General features: G+C 42.4%; 1 non-coding gene across 1 annotated transcript; it reads right to left on the bottom strand.

The window, feature by feature from the left end:
- Positions 1-1,075: 1,075 nt before the first annotated feature.
- Positions 1,076-1,266, bottom strand: LOC142443891 (U2 spliceosomal RNA). Its single transcript, XR_012783617.1, has one exon. It is a non-coding gene; the product is annotated as a U2 spliceosomal RNA (small nuclear RNA).
- Between the last annotated feature and the right edge of the window lie 7,589 nt (positions 1,267-8,855).

Raw genomic sequence — 8,855 nt, forward strand, 5'->3', positions numbered from 1 at the left:
GGTCTGGAGGTAATGAGGGCCTCCTGGAGGGAGGGGCCTGGAAGTGAAGCTCAAAGCCTGGAGTGGCAACCATTCCCTTCTTAGTATCTTCTTAGTCTGGAAGTTCTGCTAAAAGCTCTTCACTCTGGGTGACCCGGCTTGCATTTGAAGCACCTTGCATTTGAATCACAATAACACACAAGCCTGGAGAGAAAGACAACCTGACAGAAAAGTGGTGGGTGGAGGGCTTGCTTCCCAACTTCTTAGACTTTTGTTAATTAGCAATTCAGGTAAAGTACATCATATTAAAACAAAAAAAATTGAATGGGCTAAGGCTTTCCTTTAAGAACAGTTCTAAGTAGACAGAGGTAATAAAGTGAGCACACACCTGATAAAAATGGACCTTGTCTTAGTGACAATAGAACACATCACTGAGTGATTGAAATTAGCAATTCAGAGAGAAAGAACACCTCATTAAATTAGCTGAGGAGGTTTCTGATCTATTTCATTGTTTCAACTATAATCACATGGGTTGTCTTTTCTTTATCTGAATTCATCTAATGTCCCATTCAATACCTTATGTACATTGGTCTGTCCTTGATAGTCAATGATCCACAAGATTTTTACCTTCCCAATCTTTAGTGTGGCCAGGATTGTTTATCATTGCTATTGAAACAGCAAGTGAAAAAGCAGAATTTGGACTCACAATGAAAAGTAGTCAGTGATCATCAGGCAACCACAGAAAAAAAGGACTTAAAAGACTTTTGACAGAGGACAATTTCTATTGGACACTGAGATAGAATGAATTTCTCTGCCATGGGAATGTGTTCCTTATCAACTCTGGAAGAAAGCATATTGCAATTTAAAAACCAGCAACAACAGTTTATTCCCTCTTTTCTCTTGTCTCAAGTCTTAGTCTGCTTCTTAACTTATGTCTATTTGTCTAAGCTTTTACTATACTGCTCTCAGTTTCCAGCATAATTGATAAAGTGACCGATGGGGAAGGTCGGTGGGGTGTGGGGGAGGTTCTTGGGTTCTTGAATAAAAATTTGGTCTATATGGAGCAACAAAAATTTTCTTTCTTTCTTTCTTTTTTTTTTGGTGCACCGTTCCTGGAAGCACTGCAATACCAGGTCGATGCGTGGAGGGGACGGAGCAAGCTCCTATTCCAACTCCCTGCTCCAAAAATCCATTTAATATATTGTCCTCGGATAGAGAACGTATCAGATATTAAACTGATAAGAACAGATACTACACTTGATCTTAGCCAAAAGGCCGAGAAGCGATCATAGAATGCAAAAACAGTATTGTAATATATATTTTCAAATTTCAACATAAGTACAATTTACAAATATAACACATTAAAATTATGTATAGTATTTTTTCATGGACATATTTCTCATTTGATTGAAGTTTTTGAGTAGATTGCTGTCGTTGTTTAAAAGGTCATGAAATTTATCCCAAGAATTTGTAAAATTATGTCACACATGAAATTGCTTTCAAAGTCTCAACACTTAATTGTGATTTTTCTGATGTACACACTTTATTTAACAGAAAAAACACATTCAGTCACAGCATTAGTTCCTGGTAAGGACAGCAGGTATTTCACAATTTTTAGTGCATTATTGTATGGAACATGGTTTGTTTCAAAATGATGAAATATTTCTAACCATTTGTTCTCTATTGTGAGTTTTGCTGATGCCCAAGGTTTAACCTTTTCCTTATCAATATATTTTTAATAATAATACTGTTAGGTTTCTCTCTCCGGCCTAAATCTCAGCCTCGGTCCTTAGCTCCACGCGAGAAAGATTTCACGCCGAAGCCGGGCTCGTGATCCAAGTGAATTTAATGAAAGTTCAAAGAAGCATCAGGTTTTACGCGGCACCCATAGGATTCCTTTGACCATGCGGCCTGGCAGAGACTGCTCCGGGACACGCAAGGATCTCTCTCCTCCCACGAAGACCACCAGACCGCCCAAGCAAGACAAGACAGAAGACAAAGAGCCCCTCTCCCTTCTGGTCCCTGCCTTTTAAGGGTTCCCGGGGGAGGTGTGGTGAACGATCCCAGGTCAATTCCATTGGCTGAATTGCAATCACCAGGCCCAGGTGGGCTGCTCCAGGTGTAATGCCCATCCAAGCCCACGGTCGGGAAAATCCAGCTTTTGTCTTTTGCTGGCTCTCCTGGGCATGCGTAAATGGACTTCCCAATTCCCTAAGCTAAGCTACCTAACAATACCTCATTAAAAAGATCGTTTTCAGAAATAATACTATATGGGAAATTTTGAGTAATATGATCGAATGATTTTTGCACATAATTCCATTTAAGTTCTTGTTTTAATGAAACCCAATGAAAATGTTCAATATCATTATAATGTACTGTCTACTCTTCTAAATAATCCATGCAGTTACTATAGAACTTTTCAGCGTGATTCATGATATCTGCACGATTTATTGCACCGTGCTCTTCTAACTGGCTTATACTATTATGGATTGTTAACGGAAGAAAAATATTCTCTAACTGCTCTTGCCACTGAAATTCTAAATTATTAACTTCATTTGCTACTTCGATTACCAAAATTTTGTCACCTTTAATAAGTTTTATAGTATTTTGAAAAAGAGCTGCTTGATTGTGTGAAAACTCTAGCTAAATGTTTGAAGATACCTTTTAAAAAAATTCTTCTAAAATTCTAGGACATTTATCCTGTGATAGAAAGTAAGATTTCAAAGGATCATATATTTTCAAAATTCTTTTGACAGAGGGCAAAACAGCTAACCAGCACATTTTACTGTATCCAAGTATTTTCAGATATTCGACTTCCGCAGTTTCACAAAACCCTTTAAGCATTTTAATGTGCACATCGTATATATAGCAATAAGAATATATTATATATATATATTTTTACATATTTTAGGGGCTCATACAACTCTTTATCACAATCCATACATATACATACATCAATTGTATAAAGCTATAAAGCACATCTATACATTCTTTGCCCTAATCACTTTCAAAGCATTTGCTCTCCACTTAAGTCCTTTGCATCAAGTCCTCTTTTTTCCCCCTCCCTCCCTGCTCCCGCCTCCCTCAAGAGCCCTTGATAATTTATAGATTGTTATTTTGTCATATCTTGCCCTATCTGGAGTCTCCCTTCCCCCCGTTCTCTGCTGTCCCTCTCCCAGGGAGGAGGTTACATGTGGATCCTTGTAATCAGTTCCCCCTTTCCAACCCACTCACCCTCCACTCTCCCAGCATCACCCCTCACACCCCGGTCCTGAAGGTATCTTCCACCCTGGATTCCCTGTGCCTCCAGCTCCCATATGCACCAGTGTACAACCTCTGCCCTATCCAGTCCTGCAAGGTAGAATTCGGATCATGGTAGTTGGGGGGAGGAAGCATGCAGGATCTGGGGGAAAGCTGTGTTCTTCATCGGTACTACATCACACCCTGACTCCTCTCCTAACCCCCTCTATGAGGCGATCTCCAGTGGCCGACAAATGGGCCTTGGGTCTCCACTCTGCACATCCCCCTTCATTCACCATGGTGTGTGTGTGTGTATATATTCTTTTTTTTTTTTTTTGCATGTTGCCTTATACCTGGTCCCTTTGGCACCTTGTGATCGCACATGTGGGCATTGTTGCTTTTGAGCTAGATGGCCGCTTGTTTATCTTCAAGCCTTTAAGACCCCAGACGCTATAAGGTGATTCCTCAGTCACTTTAAAAATGGGTCTCTTACAATCCTTGTCTTACAATTCTCACAGCTGTGCATAGGGCCAGGAAAGACAATTAATATACATCTACCATATCAACACTGTGGGGGGAGGTCAGATGCTTACAGACATCCTCCCTGAAGAGAGTCAGTCACTAGGGAGTAGGCCCAGCTCCCTGCTGTTAAGGAAAATGGACAGGCCTGCAGTCATTGATTTGGTTCCTGCAGGTGGAGTTCACACCCTACTGATAAGGGCTCCTATGGAGATCCAGAGAACAGGTCATCCTAAATCTAGGATCCGCCCATCTTGTCACATATATACCCCAATCCCTTCTCTTCCTATTGGTGTATGTCGCTAGACCACCCCTTCTAACTGCTGTAGAACCTATAGTGCCAATTCTTCCTGTGACATATGTCTTTACCTGTGATCAGTGGGCTTGCATGCCACCAAAAGGTATATAGGCCTGGGGTAGCAATGATAGATCTATCTCTCTCTCTCTCTCTCTCTCTCTCAGCTCCTCCTCTCCTCCTTCCCTTCCCCCTCTCTCCACATGAACCACCAAGCAGGGCTGAGGTGAGCAATGCTACCATGAAATGTGTGTCTGACTCCATTATTTGACTCTCTCTTCTAACTCTCATGTTCTTGATGACTTTAATATACTACTTATATATCTCAACCATGCAATTGTGCTTACTGAACCCGTGATTACTGGTGGGGGACTGGCACCCCCCCACTCGTACCACACAACACAATTTTAATTTTATACGAAATAAACGGAATATTTTCTTCATCTCTTGGATACTCAAATACACTAGAACACTTTAACTTCCATGTGGAGCTTATCTATGTCTGAGACCACAAAAATTAACCACTACATCACCTGTCTCGTTTTGGACTATTTTTATAAGGACACTACCTGCTGTGGTAAAGATGAAACATTATGGTTTATAAAATACAAAAAACAAAAGCCTACGGAGCTTTTACTCTGCTCCTTATGGTTCTATGAGTCAGAATTCACATGGCAGCTCTGACTTTATTGTTCTTTTAAATGCATTCTGTTATGCCATATAAGTAAAACCTTAGTGTGTTTGTGTATTTGCAAACTAGAGGCAAATACAAGAGATAAATCACTTCAACCATGGTGCTTGGTAGAGGGGAAGCAAACAAGAGGAAAACTTTTTAGATTGACAAATCCTAAAACAACAGGCTCAAATACAAGAACAATTCTGAGGCTGATCCAGGACAGGACAGTGTTTCTCCCTGTGGTACACGGGGTCACTATGATTTGGAACTCACTGAGTGACCCCCTAACAACCACCTCCCTTGTATAAGTACTGAAATGTTAGTGTTTCTTTTTAAAATATGCAGTAAAGTAATAATCATTCCAGAATCATTGTTGAATATATATAATCATGATTTTAATATAAATACCTGCAAGATGAAGCAATAATCAAGGACAAAATTGAACAAGGGTAGTAGATTGGTATGAGAAACTTTATTTATTTATTTATTACTTTAATGCCTGAGAAACTATAAAAGAAAATTTTAAGACTACAGAGTATATGGGGTAAAATTATTTATAAAACACATCACAACAGGATACATTATACTGGTGTTTTAACAATAAAGTAGCATATTTGATGATTACATAATTTTATTGGATTAGAATAGTGATTAGATCATATATCAGAGCAGTGTATCTCTACATTTGTGGAAATGGGATGGATTGAGTTTGAGAGCCCCTATCCTTGACTTTGAGTTCATATTTCAACTGGACTCAGTGAGATTATTACCAGGGATGCAAATATGATTCAGTATTAGAAAAACTATTATTTAACCAACTATATGAACAGGATTAAGAATAAGAACCATATGATCATATTGATAGGTGCAGAAAAGGCATTTGACAATATCTAACAACCATTCCTGATAAAAACACTCAATGACATAGAAATAGAAAGGAGAGACCTCAACACATGAAATGTTTTAAAGGAACCACAGTCCGTGAAGGACAATTAGTTGACTGGAACTTGCTGAAAATAAGACACTTATTCACACGGAAAGTTTCATCAAAAGAGTCATACAGAACCCACAGATTATGGGGAAATAGATCTTTACCAGTGAGGGGAGAGAGAGAGCAGGGGAGGAGGAGATGACAACTGGACAACTGTGGCATTTTCAGGAATTCCCATCTTGCTGCTCACTGGACATGCATCAAGGGACAGAAATCTCGGGTCTGGGTGCTGTAGCACAGGGAGCAGAGCCTGACATCCTTGTCTGAGGATGAAGCAGGTTGTGCAGGGTCTCCCCGTTGTGGCTCTTGATTCTACAGAGCTTAGGCCTGTTCTTTGAGTTGGGTGGTTGAGAGGCGTTCAGGTGGAAGCCAGGAGAGAGGTGGTCAAGTGGAGCAGATGGCATCAGATGCTGTCAAGTGTGTGTCTCTGTGGCCTTAGGTGCTGGAGTCTCTCAGGGGAAATTCCCTCTTGGGAAGCATGCCTTCCACCCACTTTTTTTTACCGTTTGTCTTTCTGACTGGGCTTGTGTGTTGCTGTGATTCAAATGCAAACGCGTTTCAAATGCAAGCAGGGCCACCCAAATGGCACAGGTTTCTGCAGGATTTCCAGACTAAGAAGAAACCACTAAGAATGGATCCTTAGCCCTGAGCCTCACCTCCAGGCCCCTCCCTTCAGACCGCCCTTATTATCTCCAGGCCCTGCCCCTTCGCACAGACACCACCCTACCCCTCCCCAGGTGATAACAGTTTCCTGCTGACTCCATTTCCTCTGACTGAGAAGGATCCGAGTGAGCATCGCACGTGTTTCCAAGGGTGAGTGAATTTCTGTGTTTCTGTGCTGATCCCAGGCGCGGAATTCCCCACAGGCCTGGTATCCCCAGCTGTGTCTGGATTCCCAGGGAACAGGCCTGGCTTCCATAGCTGTGTCCGGGTTCTCAAGGAAATTATTGTCTGCCAGTGTTCCAGGTCACCGCGACCCCTGGGACATTCCAGTTAAATCCTTTCTGAGCTGGCTACAGGCCTCAGCGTTCGGGCTCCGGCTTCTTTTCTTGCTCAGAGCTGCTCCTGCTCACCCCTCACCCCAGAAAGACGCGATTGGGGGTGGGTTCTTGCCGGGGGCCTGTCCCTTCCATGTCAGGTCGCGGGCATGAGAGCAAGGGGACCCCAGAGTGGCCTTTACTGAAAGGAGAGGCAGCCTTGCAGTCATCAGGCCACCCCACTGATGACCGAGATTGGCTTGAGAAAGGTGGATGGTGTCCACTTTCCAAGTTCCTCTGCCCCCGGGCAAATTTAATCCACCTGTTTGCTTAATGATCAGAAAGAATTCATTGGGGGCTTAGTCTACACTGCCATCCATAGCCCTTTACTAACTGACCCCAGTTAGTATTTGGGATGGGTCCAGACCATGCAGCCCCCTCCCCCAGCCTCTCAGAAAATGATGACCTGCTGGACTTTGCAGCCCCCTTGCCCCAGCTTCTCAGAAGAATGACCTGCTGGACTTTGCAGTCCTTGCCTCCAGCATTCCGAGGAGCTTCTCTCTCCTGACAGAGTCCACACAGCCTCTTCCCCCAGCATTCTGGGAAGCAGGTCTGCAGAAAACCAACATGATTTATTCACAGAGACATCCTGACTCACGGCCTTGCAGCTGTAGCGCTAAAAGCCTTCCCCTTATCAACACATACTCCTTCTCTGGGACCCTATTCAAGTCCCACTGCCCCACTGCCAGGCGCGACTTTCTTGACCTAGCTCCTTGGGTTGTGGAATCTGCCTGCAATTTCTTTCCCTGCCTAAATAAAGCCTTTCTTAACTTCACATTCCGGGCTGAAGTCAATCTCTGCTTTGCGTCTCAGTTTTCACCTCTCAGGGTGCTAAGATTTAGTCTCTAATAGAGCTCCTGCGATTTGTGTGCTGCTGCTGTACCTTTCCACTTGGAGTGTGAAGAGCTCCACGGGGGGATGTGTCCCCTAATAAGCCTCACCTCAGAGATTGGTTGTGTTAATGGCTCATCTCTCTTTAACACTGTGCTCTTCCACCCCTGCCACCACCCCCTTACCATCCCTCTTGGCTCTTAGAGTATTGCTGACCCAGATTTAATATCCACTAATTTTCTTAATAGCGAATTTTGGTTTCCTTTGTCATCCTTTTGATTTGCAGAATCCAGCAATTATTTATTTTCAGGTCCTTTTCTGTATTAATCTGGAGAAATAATAGATTTTCTTCACCTGTAATGTTTCAGTGTTGAAAATCCACAGGGCAGTTCTACCCTATCCTATAGTGTCACTATGAATCAGAATTGGTGTATTTTCGTGGCACGTACCCTCAAGGTCAGCACTTTTAAAAAATTCGAGTTATTTTCACAGTGACAAAGAATTTAAATCGATCATTTATCATTTATCCTAGTGGATACAGAAAACGTTTTGAAATATCCTGGTGTTTATTAATTAACCAGCTGAATTTAGCTTCTGTATTTTCTTGCTCATGTTTAACTGAGTTGGTCCCCATTCCCCACCCCACCCCTCTCCCCACATGACTTATTTTAAAATCACTAATGGTGGACATACATCCACATCCTAGGGGCTGCATACTTTGACTGAAGGACCTTGAGTCTCATTTGCTAACCTGCTGACACTTGCCTCTCTACTTTTCCATTGTTTAAGCTTGCTATTGCTGCATTGGTCCCCAGACCCACCAGATTCAAAATGTTAGTGGGCTGCTGCCCATGCCCATGTTGGATACCAGCAGGAAGTTCCCTAGCTGCTCCATCCCCCTTACTCAGCGAGTACTGTTGTGATCGGAGGAGAAAAGTATTCCCACCCGTTCCTGGTTTCTTGCTGTATAAACCAGAGTTCGAGTAGTGCGCTTGGGGCCCGATGGATTGAGCGCCAGCTGTGTCCTGGCGGCCAGCTCCCGTGAAGCTTTGCATTTGATCCTTTTCTGTGTGGCCCTGATTAATATTCAGACCTGGACATAACAGTTTCTTGGAAGCAAATTCTAAGTATGTAAATTTTGATTGACTTTTTTCATAAGTTAGCTGTTTTTTCAATTTGTTTGCATTTTCTGTTCAAGAAATGTGTCCTACTACTAGCTCTTCATTTCAAAAATTATGTCATAATTTTTTCTAATACAAGGCAACATCCAGATATATAACTCTTATA

The sequence above is a fragment of the Tenrec ecaudatus genome, chromosome 3 (genome assembly GCF_050624435.1).
Source record: "Tenrec ecaudatus isolate mTenEca1 chromosome 3, mTenEca1.hap1, whole genome shotgun sequence".
NCBI classification, from domain to species: Eukaryota; Metazoa; Chordata; class Mammalia; order Afrosoricida; family Tenrecidae; genus Tenrec; species Tenrec ecaudatus.